This window comes from Mus caroli, unplaced genomic scaffold (genome assembly GCF_978045245.1).
Source record: "Mus caroli unplaced genomic scaffold, Mus_caroli_1 scaffold_2, whole genome shotgun sequence".
NCBI lineage: Eukaryota > Metazoa > Chordata > Mammalia > Rodentia > Muridae > Mus > Mus caroli.
In genome coordinates this window covers 51,658,409-51,672,244 of record NW_028227257.1, presented here as the reverse complement: position 1 = coordinate 51,672,244, position 13,836 = coordinate 51,658,409, and the positions used below count along the sequence as shown (strand labels likewise).

Sequence of the window (13,836 nt, the reverse complement as noted above, 5' to 3'; positions counted from 1 at the left end):
CTCAACTAGCACATGAACCTTTAGGGGCTAAACCACAGCCAAGTTGTAGCTGTGGGTGAGAAGACAGCAAGTACTAGTGTTCAGGGACAAGGAACACAGTGCAGATGGGCCTACACTGTTACACACGCCGGGCCTGACCCTCATGTTTCGGAATTAGCTGTGGCATCAAGTTCTGCGCTTGGTTTCCTTGCTTATTCACTGAAGAAAATCATAATTCCTGCTCCCAGGGCTGTCAAGAGGGCTGGCTGAGATTATTTTAACTAAGTGAGATGGTGTGTGTGTGTTTGTGTGTTCTGTGTGTGTGTGTGCTTATAAGCAATTGATCACATTACATTTGTAAAATGAAATACATCTTTTACATTTTTTTAAATTTAATTTAATTTTATTTTATTTTTAAGACAGGGTCTTAAACTGAGGCTGGCCCAAAAACTTTCTATGAAGCCAACAATAACCTCCTCCTGCCTTCATCTCCCCAGTTGCCCATTGATGCCCACTGGAAGCCTTGAGTCTCCCCCAAGGACCCAAGTCATGTGGGCACACGAATTTTCTTATTTTCTTCCTCGTGGTCTTGTCAGGGAGAGGAAGGAGATGTGTGTGCTGTTTCAGAAGGCTGAATCAGGCCTCCCTGGAACCTGACACCCATGCAGTATGTGTGGACAGGTGCCCTAGCCTCTGAAGAGCCACATCTGGTCCAGGCTGACGTAATCATTTCCTGTCACTACTTTAGGAAGCACGGAGCTTCCAGCAGCATAAGAGACCCACTGTGACTCTCAGGACATACTCTGCCCTGCCTTTGTTTGATATCAGTTCCATTTCTTTTAAAGATTTATTTTACTTCTCTGTGTGTCTGCATGTTGTGTACATGTACACGCATGTGAATGTGGGCACCCTTGGGCATCAGATACACTGAAGCTGGAAGTACAAACAGTTGTGAGCCACTGTGATGTGGGTGCTGAGGATGGCATGTGAGCCCTCGGCAAGAGCAGCAAGTACTTTTAACAGCTGAGCCACCTCTCCAGCCCTAGAGCCATTTTTTTCCTGTCTCTATCTTTGCTTCCCTGCCTCCCCCAAAAGAAGATGTTCACCTGTAAGCCCATCATTATAGACAACTATCAGAAAGAAAGCAATTTACAACTGGACATTTTTCTCTTTGTGTAAGTGCAAGGCTAGGGCCAGGAAGGTAGCCAGTTGATAGGGTTCAGGACTAACCTTCATTGTGCTTTGGATTCAATCCCTTGGACTACATAAGCCAAGCGTGATGGTGTAAGCCTGTAACCCTGCAACCCTGCCAGCCCACTACCCTTTCTCCTTTCCCTCTTTGTATTCAGTCTGGAATCCCGGTCCATCAGTGGTACCACCTACAGGGTGAGTCTTCCCTCTTCAGCTAAACTTCTCTGGATACACCTTCAGAGTCACACTGAAATCCACTCAAGCTGACACTGTAGGGCAATCATCAACGTCCCCAGGGCCAAACCAATCAGAATCACACATGCAAATCCACCTTCAAGTTACTTAAAATCAGTATCGCAGACAACTCACAGAATCCCTAGCTTAAAGACTGTAATAAATCAACTGAAAAAAAAATCCAACAATGACAACAACATAAAAGCATCCACCACACACACAGGCAAAGACCTGAGCTGACAAAATGGGGCACCTTAGATCACGTGGCCACCCTGGTTCCCGAGGTGTGGAGACTGAAGTACAATATCATATGCATTGGAAGGAATACTCAACACTACAGAACGGAAAAGAAAAATGCAACTGAGACCTAAACCAAGACATCACTATCCACCTTCAGGACTGCCAAATTTTCCTATGGTGTCGTATCCAAAGTGTCTAGACATTGCATCCTTCTGCCTGCCTCCTGCTTGTAAGATGGAACAATTATGGTGGAGCATGATTTGACAGTATCTATCAAAACTATTGAGGCTAATCCCCTACCTGAGAGCTCAGCTTCGGAAAACCGATGGCAGGGTATGCTCAGGCAGGTGTGAGCCTTGTGTACCCATCATGCTCTTTAGGCAGCACCGCTTGCATTCACTGAAGACTAAACACAGCCCTGCATGTCTGACATTCTGAAATTGGTTAAATAAACAGCAGCACAGCACACTGTCCTTCATGTCACAAACTAAAGTGTCCTACCTTGCGGGTGTCAAAAGAAAAAAAGCTCCATCGGATCCTGGGGAATATGACCGCAGTGGAAGAAAAACAAATGTTCAAGAGGCAGAGCCAGCAGGGTGGCTCACTAGATAAAGGCCCTTGCCACAAAAGCCTGGTGACCTGAGTTTGAGCCCCTGGAACCCGCTTAAAGGTGGAGGAGAGAAATGATTTCACAAAATCTTCCTTAACTTCCACATACATGTCGTGGCATCCAAACACCGTCTCCCACATCACACTGACACATGATGCATATAAATATATTTCAAAATGACAGGCAGAGGCAGGAGGGTCCTTTTTCTGCACACTGGCTTGGATCTTTGTACAATGTGTACAGGCTATCTGTTAAAATACATTTCAAGTGTAAAACATAAAACCCACATCTTTTTTCTTCAGGGGCGGGCAGATTCTATAGGCAAATCACTAAACATTCAAGCACACTCTATCCACTTGGACTTTTGTCGGGTCACACTGCTGGGTGAGTCCGAGGAGTAGGGTCAATGGAGAAGTCCCTTCTCTGCTGTCTGGGAGCGACCCCTCAGCTCTGTATGAGCTAAGTCCACAACAGCAATCTTTTAGCCATTCTGCTTCCTCTTAGGGGGAAGCAGTGGAGAGTATGGAGTTAAAACCGGAACTAGCCAACATATGCCAGCTGCTGGCCAGCCTCGAGCTTTGGAGGTGTTAACTGATGGTGAATGTGTTTATGGCAGGGACCCTGTTCACAGCTCAGGGTCTCCTCATCCTACTGCTCAGTCCAGGTTAAAAATAAAAACCCCACCATTTGTCTGCCTTGCCCCACTCTAAAAACAGCACTCGCAGAGGCTGGGCCCTTGAGAGAGGACGGACCTGCGGTGGCCCTGACAGCTTCTTGTCAGCCATTGTGGCTTTGTGCTCTGTTACAGCATCAACACATTCAACCGCTGGCCTCTGAATCCACCTTTGGCCTTTGGTGACTGTTCTGTGCCAAGACCCAAGCAGGATGGCCTTGGCATGCCCTCTTTGGTTCCTCCGGCAAACGCCTAGAATGGAGATCAGAACCACTCGGGGTTTTATGGAAGGGTTGGCTGATCAAGCTTCCAGCTGTCATCCTGTGAAGGAGGTGGCAGTGAGGCTGTCAGGGGCCTGGCCAGCTGCCTGTGGGTGTCAACAGTGCTCTTGCCCCTGGGCTCAAGCTCTGCCTTTCCTGGCTTTCTAGTACTAGCTGGTCACAGTTTGCTTCTCCCTTGTCTGCCTTCCCTCTGGACCCTTGCAGGAGGCAAGTAGTGGTCGGCTCTCTAAGCCGAGAGCTGACCCTGTTCTGCAAGGGCCTGAGAAGGCAGGGAACCAGCAGAGGGGAAATTCCAGAGATAAACACACCAAAGGCTGTGGGGAAATACAACAGCCTCTACAGTCCACCTGAGCTTCATTCAGCCAGGACAACTCATTTTTAAAAAGCCTACTTCCTTAGATGGGAAAGGAGGTCACTGCATTAAGGGCCCATACAAGGTCAGCAGGGACCTCACCTCAGTCCCTGCTTTCTCCTGTCTTGGAGCTGGGTCATAGGTGAGACATGACCCAGCTCCAGGCCTCCCGTGTCTGCACTTTAATAAAGTTTCTCCATCTCTGTAACTATTTGTGTGTCTCTGTACCATTCACTGTAAAGAGAGAGTTCCAGAGACATGGACACTCCAGCAGTTAACCCGCTACACTGGTGATTCTCAACCTGTGGGTCACAACCCTATTGGGGGTCATATATCATATATTTACATTACAATTCACAACAGTAGCAAGATTACAGTTATGAAGTAGCAACGAAAATACATTTAGGGTTGGGGGGGTGGGTCACCACAACATGAGGAACTGTATTAAAGAGTCACAGCATTCCGAAGGTCGAGAACCACAGCTGCAGAGCCACACCAGCCAGTGACAGAGACACACAAATGCAGTACCTTAGTTACTTTTTCTGCTGCTGTGACAAAACACCATGACCAAGGTGGCTTGTAGAAGAAAGCTTTTATCTGGGCTTACAGCTCGAGAGTGCTGGAGTCTGTGGTACTGGAGCAAAGGCAGAGCAGCGACAACTGAGAGCTCACATTGTGATCTGCAAGCAGCAGCGACAACTGAGAGCTCACATTGTGATCTGCAAGCAGGAGGCAGAGAGTGTTCTGGAAATGGTGAATCTTTTGAAGCCACAAAGCTCATTTCCAACAAGGCCACACATCTTAATCCTTCCTAAATAGTTCCACCAAAGAGGGACCAAGCATTCAACCATTAATTCTAAACAGTCATTCAGACTTTTTAAAGATGAGCTACTAAATTGACGTTAATGCTTTAATCACAGCATTGGCAGAGGCAGAGGCAGAGGCAGAGGCAGAGGCAGAGGCAGAGGCAGAGGCAGAGGCAGAGGCAGAGGCAGAGGCAGAGGCAGAGAGGCAGAGAGGCAGAGGCAGAGAGGCAGAGGCAGAGAGGCAGAGGCAGAGAGGCAGAGGCAGAGGCAGAGAGACAGACAGAAGGATCTCCATGAATTTGATCAAGTAGTTCTACAAAGTGAGTTCCAGTAGAGCCAGGGCTACATAGTGAGATTATGCCTCAAAAAGAAAAAAAAAAAAAAAAGGGTGGTGGTAGTGGTGAGGGGCTGAAGAGATGGCTCAGTGGTTAAGAACACTGGCTGCTCTTCCAGAGAACCTGGGTTCAATTTTTAGCATTCAGATGGCAGCTGGCAACTGTCTGTAACTCCAGTTCCCGGGGACACAACACTTAGAGACATACATGCAATCAAAACACCAATGTAAGTAAGTAAGTGTTAAATAAATAAATAAATAAATAAATAGAGAAGCAACACCCATATTTAAGGAGGGGGTAAAAGAAAGAAAGAAAAAAAGATGAGCTACAAATAAATGCTAAGTAGCCTCAGATAGTTCCCATGGGACTGTGAGTATGTGGTGTCTACTGGGGACTTTGTGTGTGCCTGAGTGTGTGTGTTTTCATATTTACAAATGCATATATAAACATGTCTGAGTGTTCACGTGTGAATGTGTTAAGAGTTAACATGTATGTATACTCTTGAACCCCAAGCAAATGAGAACATTCCCATGGCTACTTACACTGTTCCTGGTCTACCTAGAATCCTGTTGTGGATCCAGTCCTCCAACTTTTAGATAAAGAAAAGCCAGGAGAAGACAGCTGCCTGCTGTGCCAGACCAAACATCTGGGTGTACAGAGTGGTCATCTGAGCTGCTGACTGGAGCAGAGGTACCATCAGTGGAGTGTGTGGTAGATCCCTTAGTGGACATGGAGACAGCTTTCCATTGTTCCTGGACTGCTGTGGGCATTTGGTTTGTACTGGATTCCTGGCTCAGTGTGTGTGTGTGTGTGTGTGTGTGTGTGTGTGTGTGTGTGTGTTAGTGCGGGGTACAACTCATTGGCTTTGGCTGGGTAGAAAGCACCTTCCAGCATTTCTGGTTAAGCCCAGAGGAGAGAGGGTGGGAGATTGTTAAAGGGACCTGGGAGAAGCCTTAAGAAGCAGAGTCAAAGTGTAGAATACTCTGCTCACGGAACTGTTTCTTTCCTGGAGGCTAAAATTCACGGGCAGGTAGCCAGCAGCCACATTAGGATATGAAATGTAATCTGTTTATAATAAGTTTGCAAACTGCCTCTCATTGGTGCAGAGCATGGAGAGGGTACCACAACCCATGGTGAGGTGACCCCTGCCTGCTGTCCACGGTGAACTCACCCAAGCTGGCAAGTCACCGTGAGGTACAGCCTCCCGCATGCTTCCTCGCTCAGCCATCTCTATCCCTCTGGAGCAGATAAACACGTTACCACAGACGACAGCTGGAGTGGCTGAGCGCCAACCCCAGCTGCTTCTCCCTCTGCCACTGCTGCCTGAGGCAGCTATGGAAGCAAAGAAGCAAACTGACCCTGCAGGTTGGAAGGCACCCCTCGGGTCACACAGTCCCACTGATACAGGAAGTAGGGTCCCCTACACCAATATTCTCCTGCAGGTCGTGGGCTGAGCAAGGCAGGAGCAGCCTGGGCAGCTCCTGGCCACCTCCCTGTATAGTCAATGCTTGTCTTGCTTTCCAGAACAATGGTGAATGAAAACAGCAGCCAGTACTTATTAGGCAGTTGCCCTGGGCCTGCTAGCATTTAAGTACTTTGAATGCTTTGTCTTGGGGAACTCACTCAAATCTCCAGGGAGATGTTAGTCACCGTTTTGTAAATGTGGAAATGGAGGTGTAGAGGCCTCCAACAATATGCCCAAACCCTCGCAGTCAGTGAAGCCTGGATTTGAGCCCAGGTTTTCCCAGTTCCAGAATCCAAGCAGCTGCCATGACCACCGCCCTCCTCCCACCCTGATCCCCTAAGCCTTCCACGGGGAGGTCCACAGCCTGGATCCTTCCCAGTTAAACATTCCAGAACTGACATTGGACTGTCTAAGATTGATTCTAGAACTTTCTTCAAGCTCTGATTCCCCAGAGGACATTCTTTCCCTCGCTTCAAAACTGAGAGAACAACGAATCCTAAAGCTGGAAGGAAGGGTAAAAGCTAAGGAGACTGGAACCTCACGCATCCACCTTACCATTCAGGGCTCACCTCTCACCCACTTTGAGCCACCCGCTCAGCCTCTCTGGATCACCAGTGCCCCATCTAGAAGCAGAGAGCACTGAACGGCTCACCACTCCGGTGACCTGAAGCCCTAGCGACCACATGTGCTTGTCTTTCTAACTCTACTGCCACTCCTTGTGGGGATGCCCCTGAAGAAGGGGTGTGGTGGAAAGGTGGGGGGGTGGCAGCGCAGGATGTGGTGGCAGGTTTCTGAAAGCAGGCAGTGAGACTCACCACACAGCCTTGGTCGGAGACTCCTTCCTTAGGCCTTGGGTCTGCCCCACTGTTCATGGGTGATGTGTAAACTACCCCTAAGATACATTGTATTCCAAGAAATGAACACATTTAAAGATACAGGCTTACAGAAAGGGGGGAAAGTCTCCTGTCTTCCTCAAACCCAGCATTCCTTAAGATGCCTCCTAGTCCTTTTCCTAATAGGGTTGTATTCATCATTCCCAGAAGCTTACTCTGACCTCTAGTACTGAAATGATGCCATGTCTCCGTGAAGGCCACTGGCCACTCCCTATCCATCCACCCAGTTTTACTTAACCTTTGTGACAGGTGTTGCTAACTAATGTCACACGTCCATTCCTTGTTTATATTATTCTGCGTCACCACTTAATGGCTGCTGCAGGAGAGGTCCTCAGACCCCCCTCCCTACTGATAATTATCCTAAATGGTTCCTAATTCAGATTACAGGTTCACTAAATAGAGGCTGGAGTGCTTGTTTGTTCGGAAGGATGGAAGGAAGGAAGGAAGGAAGGAAGGAAGGAAGGAAGGAAGGAAGGAAGGAAGGAAGGAGGGAAGGAAGGAAGGAATATGCAAGCTCAATGTGTGTTCTAGTTAGGTCTAATTTCTTTCCATTTCTCTTTAGATTTAGTCGTTTTACATGTATGCACCTGTATGTATATGCACCACATGCCAGCCTAGTGCCTGCAGAAGTCAGAAGAGGGAATCAGATCTCCTGGAACTGTAATCACAGACAGTTGTGAGCAACCATGTGGGTGCTGGGAATTGAACCCTGAGTATTCTGCAAGAGCAGGCCAACTCCAACCCTATTATAAAATTAATATAATAAAATTGCCAACTTGACACGGCCTAGAGTCATCTGAGAAGGGAGTTTTAATTGAGGACTTGCCTAGATCAGATTGGCCTAAAAGCACATCCATGGAGATTGTATTGTAATTGATGTAAAAGATCCCAGCCTACTGTGGGCAGCACCATCCCTAGGCCCATACTCCTGGGCTGTGTAAAAGAACTAATGAAGCATGAATGAGCCAACAAATAGCATTCTTCAGTGTTTCTGCTTCAAATTCCTGTTTGAATTCTTGCCCTGACTTCCTGTGACCATTAGGAGGGGATGAATTATAAAATATTATCAGATGCTCAAACACAGCACACTGAGAGAAGAGTCCAGGAGTAGATGAGTGCACAGTTGTTACTTGCATTGATCACATGACATTCTAGAGCAGGTAAAGCTAATCTAGAATTTTCTTTCTTTCTTTCTTTCTTTCTTTCTTTCTTTCTTTCTTTCTTTCTTCCTTTCTTTCTTTCTTTTTTATTTTATTGTATTTTTTATTTTAAGAAAAACAAGATTTGCCTTAGGAGGTGAAACAGAGATCAAGTGGGAAGAACTTTTTTGACAAGTACTCATAAGAAAGATGAGAACTTCCACTTTCAGGAAGTTGAAGATACCCCTCTCCCTTCCGGCTGCTGAGCATCACTAAGAAGTGTGCATATTATTACATAGGGAAAATACAAAAGGCGCTGCTGGAAGGAGCTGAGAAGATAGGCTGACTAGCAACCTGGGAACCAGAGGAACAGCACGGCCTATGGTTGTCTCACATATCACAGGTGTGGAACTGAAGAAAAAGACTGACAGTCTAAACCTACTCTCTCTAAGAACCTAGAAAGGGGCGTGGCCTAGAAAACAGTCTTAGGCAGTAGTGGTCTACTCCAGGATCCACTACAGAAAATGTAAGCCCACCCTAAATGGAGGGGAGACGGGAAGGGATGCATGGGTGGGAGGCGGATAGACATAGGGCAGGGACATGACGCCTAGCTTCCCACTGTCACCAGGGGACTTCTCTGCTCACCCACCCCTCACCAGACTGGTGTTCAAGAAGACTGACCAGAGAGCTGAGACTTTTCATCTATGTCCAAAGGGAAAGGGTTTCCCTGATGTCTGGTAAACGACGCCAGGGAGCCTGGGCTTCTACCCCCACCAGCAAGAAGGAGCCTTTCTCTTCAGATGTCAATAGAAGCTGGTGGAGAACTTGGCCTTCTACTTCTACCTGGCAAAAGTGAGCTGTTCCTCTCTATCCAACCTCCCCTGTGTGAGCTCTGTAAGAAACCCAGTTAAAATAGAAGACAATAAATAAATAAATTCCTCCAAATAGCAAGACTTCAATGGAAAATACTCTTGCTAAAATTCAGGAATCTTTTAAACCAAATGAAAAAAGATCAATAAATTCCAATACAGAGATGCAATGTTATCCAACAAACTGTTTTTTTTTTTTTTTTTTTTGGATGCATTTCTCTGTGTAGACCTGGTTGTCTTTAAACTCACTCTGTAAACGAGGCTGGCCTCCATCTTGGAGATCTGCCTACCTCTGCCTACCGAGTGCTTGGATTAAAGGTATGCACTACCACTCCCAGCCCATCTGACAAACATTTTCATTTTAAGGCATCTATCATAAGAATGCTTCAAAGTGCAGTGATGGTACTCTTGTACTCATAAAACAAAAGTCAAAAATAGGAAGGAGGAAATGGAAATCTAAGGTCTGAAAGTGCCATAAGCAAAATGAATGTGCACGCATGCACACACACACACGTGCATACACATACACACACACACACGTTCGTACACACACACACACACACACACACATACACCCTGAATGTGATATTTAAAAAAAAAATTAAGGAGAAATACTTAGAGCAGACGTGAGTGAAGATAAAGAATGACTATATAGTGACAATGTGTAGTCACAGCAAGATGCCATAAGGCACCCATAAGACTGAGGGGGAGTGAATTCCAGCATCTGACATAAGTGCCAGCCAGGACCCAGAACAGAGGAACTTTTTCTCCAGACCAGTGGGGTTCGGAACTAACAAAATCTTTTCAATTTCTCACTAAGGAATCTGACTTAATTCTGCCTACCATACCCCACTGTTCCTAATTCCCCAGTTCTCTCTCTCCCTGGTGCCTTTGCGAAGTCAGCTGTCTACAGCCAGCTGCCTCCAGCAAGAGCAAGCTCTCCTCTCCCTGGAAGGAGCGCTGGCTCCATTTAGAATTCATTTACCAGACTATTAAGTGCTCTGTGCGTGGTGTTCCGCCTTCCTTCCCTTTACTGTGCTAGGTCAGGTAAGGCAATTGCCTAACTGAAGGAGAGCTGGAAAGGGCAACTCCAGAGAGTTCTCAGAGAGCCGGATCTCTGACTATAGGCAGGAGAAGGGGTCCAGTAAGATCAAGAAGGATGCTGTGTTGGTGAGAATACAATGCTAGTGCCAGAAACCCTGAGGTTTGTGTCTTTGGAGGCAACAAGGCTGTGCAACCGTTCTCCGGGTGGGCGGGAGAGTCTGGAGGGCATGAGAATCTCAAGGAAGTACTGTGTTTCTTTACCATCTTTGTTCTCTAAGGAGACCCTGAACACCTAGGCCTGCGTGAGCCTTCTTTTATTATTACATATATATATGTATATGTGTGTGTGTAATAATATATATAATATATATATAATATGACCATTTTATTTTATTTTTTTTGTAATTTTTTTTAATTAGGTATTTTCTTTATTTACATTTCCAACGCTATCCCAAAAGTCCCCCATACCCTCCCCCCCACTCCCCTACCCACCCACTCCCACTTCTTGGCCCTGGCGTTCCCCTGTACTGAGGCATATAAAGTTTGCAAGACCAATGGGCCTCTCTTTCCAATGATGGCTGACTAGGCCATCTTCTGATATATATGCAGCTAGAGACACGAGCTCTGGGGGGTACTGGTTAGTTCATATTGTTGTTCCACCTATAGGGTTGCAGATCCCTTTAGCTCCTTGGGTACTTTCTCTAGCTCCTCCACTGGGGGCCCTGTGATCCATCCAATAGCTGACTGTGAGCATCCACTTCTGTGTTTGCTAGGCCTTGGCATAGCCTCACAAGAGACAGCTATATCTGGGTCCTTTCAGCAAAATCTTGCTAGTGTATGCAATGGTGCCGGTGTTTGGAGGCTGATTATGGGATGGATCCCCGGGTATGGCTGTCTCTAGATGGTCCATCCTTTCGTCTCAGTTCCAAACTTTGTCTCTGTAACTCCTTCCATGGGTGTTTTGTTCCCAATTCTAAGAAGAGGCAAAGTGTCCACATTTTGGTCTTCGTTCTTCTTGAGTTTCATGTGTTTGCAGATTGTATCTTGTATCTTGGGTATCCTAAGTTTCTGGGCTAAAATCCACTTATCAGTGAGTATATATCATGTGAGTTCTTTTGTGATTGGGTTACCTCACTCAGGATGATGCCCTCTTATTATTACTTTTAAGCGAGGCATCAGTTCAGAAACAGAGGCATCAACCTAGAAGCCAGGTGTAAGCCGGGAGCTCCATTGCATCAGCGTATTTTCAGCCTTGGCTGGCTGGGATTCTAGCTAATGGACCAGGATACAGGCTGATGGTGACCTCAGCCAGCACATGGGTCTACCTGATCTGGTTAAACTCAACAATGGGCTAAACTGACTCAAGACACCTAGTTCAGCTACCTAGAAAAGGCCAGTTTGAGAGACAGACAGAGGGGGGGGGGGAGGGCTCAAAAGATAGAGGTACCCCTGGGGAGAAGTGTTACTAAAGATTTACAAATGGAATAATTTTCTAATAACAAAATAAACATTATTAAATTGTCCTTGCAAGGTGGCAAATTGGTGAAGAGGTTTTTGTTATCCTTTTCAATGAACCTTGGCTGGGGCGTGCATTAGATTGCACTCCCTAAAGAATGTATTATTTATTTCTGTGCCCTGCCTCCCTGCCTGGCTGGCTTTCCCTTCAGACCTGCAGGTGTTAGCACACTCTCCCTGGGGCTGGGCAAAGGCTGCCTTGGGGTTCATCCTCATCTCTGTCTCCTCTACTTGGGGTCCAGAATAAGAGAGACAGGCTCTCATTCCCATGCCCCATGTTGGGACTCACCTGTACTGTGGGACAAAAATTGGTACTGACTAGCCTGGGAATTCCCTTCTGTGGATCCTGTTCCTGAAGGATGAGAGAGGTGGGGGTCCCTTTCTATCCAGCCTATCACTTTGCTTGGTTATGAACTTAAAGATAATTTCATGTTTGTGAGCTGTGTTTCAGTTAAGTTTTTAGTTTTCAAAGTTGGTGTGGTGACGTAACATGTAAAAGTGATCATTTATTTGGGGGATGTGGGTACCGAGGTGTTTACTGAATTATTCTGTTTTCTTCCATCGTGAAGATCTCCTGTTTCAACCAAAGAAAAGGCCCATATGAAACCTGGTCCCTCACCACGAATAGGAGTGGCTGCCTTCTGGTGTCTCCTGCTCCTTCTGCTGTAGAAGTCAACCAGAACTTGGTGTGTGGGTGTGGGTGTCCTCCCCTCTTTGTCCAGAGCAGCTGCTGTTCTCTGGTCCTCTGGTTTGCTTTGGTAGTCTTCTGGATAAAGGCAGATGAGTTCAGAATGACGTCATTTCCAAGGTTTGACTCAATCCCTGCCCCCGCAAGAATCCCACCTGCACCAAACAGAAAGGAACACCTGTAAGAAGAGAGACCGCTCGCTGCTGTCATCACTAGACGTGAACCCTGTGCAACAGAATCCAAACTCTCTCAGGGTCAACAGGAACGCATCACCAGAGAAAACCCATGGTGACGTTGGCTGCTGCTCTTCACTTAAAAACAACCAAGCTAAATTAAGTAACAATAACAACAACAACAAGTTGTTTCCCACACCACTTGCCCAGCTTCTACCTCCAGTGTTCAGTCTGAACCAATTTCCACGCTTGAGTTATTAACTTATGAAAATCGGCACAAGAGGTGGAGGCAGTGCGCACAGCTCCCCGGCTGCGTTATTACTCATTGCTATGGCTCAGTGGGTTCCAGCACAAAGGCGTGTTATTCTGCCTGCCTCTCTCTCAGTTTTGAACAAAACGCAGCTCACTAATGGGTTCTGCCTCATATACCTTTCTGTAATCATTACGCTGCCATTCTCTGTAATTTATCCTGTTTTTCACGAAGAGCGTGTGTATTAGTCAGGCGTGCACATGTCCTGTAAGTCCCCTTTCATTTGTGGCTAAAAAGAAAGGTCACCAAGCTGCCAATCACTAGGAGTAAAGCATCCATAATGCACCCATTATGCACTGATCCCGGCAATATTTGGAAATAGTAAGGGATTGCTATGAAAAGACTCTGAAAGCCGAGAGAATTGGGACATCGGTGTGAATGGTGAAGGGGATCTGAAAACAGTCAAGAGAAGATGGACCGAGGGGGAGTTTTCTGCCCATCCCAGCAGGATCTCAGTCTGGAGATCACAATAAATCTCTCTCTCTCTCACACACACACAGCAATCAGCGACACCTGCTTACAGGCTGAGTGGTTTCAAGTACTTCTTCCGAACTCCTTTACTGCCAGCTACAGCCTGTATTTTAGCAATTTCTAACCTGTGCTCAGAAGCGCTACTTCAGGGTGGGGGGAGATGGCTCAGTAGATAAAATCCTTGCTACTAAAGCTTGAGAACCTGAGTTCAGATCTCGAATCCCTACACAAAGAGCCAGGTGTGGCAATAGAAGGAATCTGATGCTGAATCCTGGCCCTTAGAGGTGTAAGGGTAAGCGCACACAGGTATACATGTAGCATGTGCACATGCATGCACTCACACATATTTTTTGGAAAGAAAGAAGAGCTATCCTATACTAACTTGAGCCAAGTGTGTCCTGGAACTAAGTGGTATCATGGTTCTAGAAACTTGAGAATTGCTTGCAGAAATCAAGACCTATCAATGTTCTTGGGGGGGAGGGGGAGGCAATGAGAGGAAAGGGGCGGGCTCGGACGTGGGCTCGGACAACTAAAATTGCCAGTGAAGAGAACAACTAGGTAAAAGAAC

General features: G+C 46.6%; 1 long non-coding RNA gene across 4 annotated transcripts; it reads left to right on the top strand.

The window, feature by feature from the left end:
* The first annotated feature begins 6,621 nt into the window (after positions 1-6,621).
* LOC110289896 (uncharacterized) lies at positions 6,622-12,330 on the top strand. Of its 4 annotated transcripts, XR_002377385.3 has the most exons (4): positions 6,622-6,680; positions 8,333-8,724; positions 8,827-9,050; positions 12,196-12,330. It is a non-coding gene; the product is annotated as an uncharacterized LOC110289896 (long non-coding RNA). The 4 variants fall into 4 exon arrangements; XR_002377383.2 differs by lacking the exon at positions 12,196-12,330 and having other exon boundaries at positions 8,498-8,724; positions 8,827-9,225; XR_002377382.2 differs by lacking the exon at positions 12,196-12,330 and having other exon boundaries at positions 8,827-9,225.
* Positions 12,331-13,836: the final 1,506 nt, after the last annotated feature.